At 37.2% G+C, this 3223-nt stretch overlaps 1 pseudogene; it reads right to left on the reverse strand.

The window, feature by feature from the left end:
- Positions 1 to 1995: 1995 nt before the first annotated feature.
- On the reverse strand, positions 1996 to 2735 carry LOC138160434 (large ribosomal subunit protein eL13 pseudogene; annotated as a pseudogene).
- Between the last annotated feature and the right edge of the window lie 488 nt (positions 2736 to 3223).

Consider the following 3223-nt stretch of genomic DNA (forward strand, 5'->3'; position numbering starts at 1 on the left):
CCTTATTGACTCACTGGCCAATCAAGAAGTATCTACTGAAAAACAAGTCTCCCACCCCAGGCTTCAGGTGCACTTTAGCCTAGGGGCAGGGAAGATCTTCCAAATTTGCATTCCCATTACAGACCCTAAGGACTGCAGATGTTGGAACACTATCTATTGAAGAGTTAAAAAAACAACAACTGGGGTTCTGGTCAAAACTTTCATATCCAGGGGGTGGCTAGGTGGCACAGTGAGTAGAGCATGGACCCTGGAGTCAGGAGGACCTGCGTTCAAATCTGACCTCAGACACTTAACACTTACTAGCCATTTGACCTTGGTCAAGTCACTTAACTCCAATTGCCCTGCCTTCCCCTCTCCAACAAACAAACAAAACAAAACCCAACCCCCAAACAAAACTGTCATACCCAGGAAAGTTAAGCATAATCCTGAATGAAAAAAAATGATATTTGATCAATTGTCAGATTTTCAGAACTTCATTACAAAAACAAACAAACATGAACTTAATAGAGGATTAAATATACAAGAGTCAAGAGAAACACAAGACTATACATATACACAAGACTATACTAAAACATACCAAAGACTAATTACAAGGGATTCAATAATGACAGACTGTTTAACTTTTATGTATGTAAAATGTAAAACATATGTCCAAGATTGCATTAGCAATTGGGTAGTTTGTAAGAAATATTGGGGGGGGTAGATCTGAGTATGACACGAGTTTAAAAAGTAAAATCCTCTAATAACAGTTTAAAAGAGTAATTATGTTATATTAATGAAGTGTGAGAGGAAGAACTGACAGAGGAATTAGATGGGAGAGGAGTGCTGGTTGTTCTGGTAAACTACTTTTGTTGGAAATGGGTTCAGGAGGGAACAATAGATGTATCTAGAAGAGTATAAAAGTCTTCTGAATTCAGAAGGAATAAAATGGTAAGGGAATAGGGAGGGGGAAGAGGACAAGGGATGGATCTCTAATGAGGAGGAGGAGAGAATAGGTTAAAAGAGGGGTATTGAAAGCGGTTGAGATCAATGAGAATGGGAGGAAAAGGGAGGGATATTTTGAGGGGAAGGCAAGGGAATATGTTAAAGAGGGGGTATAGCATGGTGTTTAGATTTATGGGAATGGGAAGATAGGGGAAGAATCTTTGGGAGGAAGGATAGGCTAAGTAATAAGAGGGCAAGATAATAGGTAGAAGTAAACTAGAAGAGTCAGGAAGGATAGGAAATAAGAGATACACACAAACATAAAAACAAAGATCAGGTGTAGAATTTGTTAGGAAAAGTATATGTCCTATATATGAACATATGTATATATGTGTGTGTGTGCATGTATCTATCTATATAAGTATATCTGCACTTAATTGTAGCCTTGTGGGAGAAAGGAACAAAGAACAAAGTGAAAAGGGTACTACAGAGAACAAAGGAAAACAACAAAGAAGCAAAGAAAAGCTGGACAGCTCTCAACACAATGTGTAGTATTTATCATACAGGCTTTCTTGAAATGAAAATTTGTTGCTTTATATTTTGAATCCTCTCTTATCTTCTGCTATGCATGTGACATGCCTTTTAAATTTTTTTCCCTTTGTATTTGTTTCATTAGTTAAGTTTATATGTTTTTTTTTCTTTTTTTTCTGTTCTGTATTTGAGTTCTGGTGTTTGATTCTAAAATTAAAAAAAAAAACTCTGTCTTTTTAAGACCCCTATGAGTTTATGAGATATTTAAGGGAGTGTTATGTTGGCAAGTTGAAATTTTGGAGGATTACATGGGTAACAGATTTTCTCTCATATTCTTGGGGTTTTGAGAGAAAATCTTGACTTTGAAAACTCTAGATCTGACTTTTATATATTACGTAACTGTATTTGTTCAAGAGGAAACTAATGATTTTTTTGGTTCATCTCCACAAAGTGAACTATTTATCTATTTTACTTGAGAGTTTCCACTCCTTTTTGATTATTAGTATTTTAAGAGTATTTTAAATAACTTTCTGTATTCTACTTTTTTCTTCTTTTTATTTTATTTTATTTTGTATTATTTTATTCAAAGTTCTTGGAGGCTGTTTACTTTTTCTTCTCCACATCTTGCTCTGCAGTCTCCTTGGCTCATTTTGTCCAGATTCCAAAGAGACGGGCATTGGTCCGGGCCATTCGAAGACTAGCAAATGCCTTGAAATTCTTCTTGTCTTCAGCAATGACATGAGCTTTCTCTTTCTTGTAGACATTTCTGATGGGCATAACTGGTCCTGTAAGCTGGGTTGCCAACTTGAGTTTTTTAGCAGAGCTATCTCCCTTCTTGGGTGCAGATGGTTTCCCTGGGAAGAGGATCAGTTTGGAATGATATTCTTTCAGTCACTGCACATTTGCCTGCAGAGACTCTGTAGACTTATTTCAGTGATGAGGGTCCACAGAGATACCAATGGTCCATGTCACTTTTTTATGGATACCAGCCACCCGAAAATCTTCCAAGCTGAATCCTCTATCAGCATGGATTTTGGTGTGGTATTGGACAGAAGGGCACCTCATGATGGTCCGGATGGGACCAGATGCAGGGTAAGGAGCAATTCGGCGGGCTTTTGCTTGACGAGCCTTTCACCTTCTGATCTTCCTGGCTGGCTGGTTAAACCATGTGGCAACTCGTCTTTGCCTGATTTTTTGGAAATGGGGCTTCAGAATCATGCCATTTTGGCTGGGCTCCATGGCTGCTTAGAGCCCTCCTCATGGGCACCTCAGCTGATTGGAAAGGCTTTTTTCTTCTTTTTAGTATAACATTCCAACCAAGAATAATAACTTGGAATTTTTTTACCGAAAGCTTCTTAACAATTTTTGATGATATTGCCTGATACCTTTGTGAAATGTTAGATGATTTGATTTGTCACACTGAAGTGGATGATTTGAAAGTACATTGTGAAATAATAACAGTGGGAAATTATTATAATGCAGTTCAAGCTAAATTTTGAGTCTTTATTTCTAATCAGGTGTCAGGTCTACCTATCAGAATAGTTTCTGTTCTTGTTTCAGAGGTGTGGTATAATGGAGAATCAAGATCTGGCAGTCAAGTTAGCTGGGTTTTAGACTCTGCTCACCTACTAAGAAGCTATGTGAGTAAACTCCATCTACAAGTTTTCATCTTTGCATGGGAAAAGTGTCATGAGGATATAGAACACATGATATACATGTTAAAGTGCTTAGAAAAAATATATATAAATTGAAAGTATGATTAGAAATA

Source organism: Petaurus breviceps, unplaced genomic scaffold (assembly GCF_028583685.1).
Source record: "Petaurus breviceps papuanus isolate PSGF00001 unplaced genomic scaffold, PetGlider_PUasm1.0 181, whole genome shotgun sequence".
NCBI classification, from domain to species: domain Eukaryota; kingdom Metazoa; phylum Chordata; class Mammalia; order Diprotodontia; family Petauridae; genus Petaurus; species Petaurus breviceps.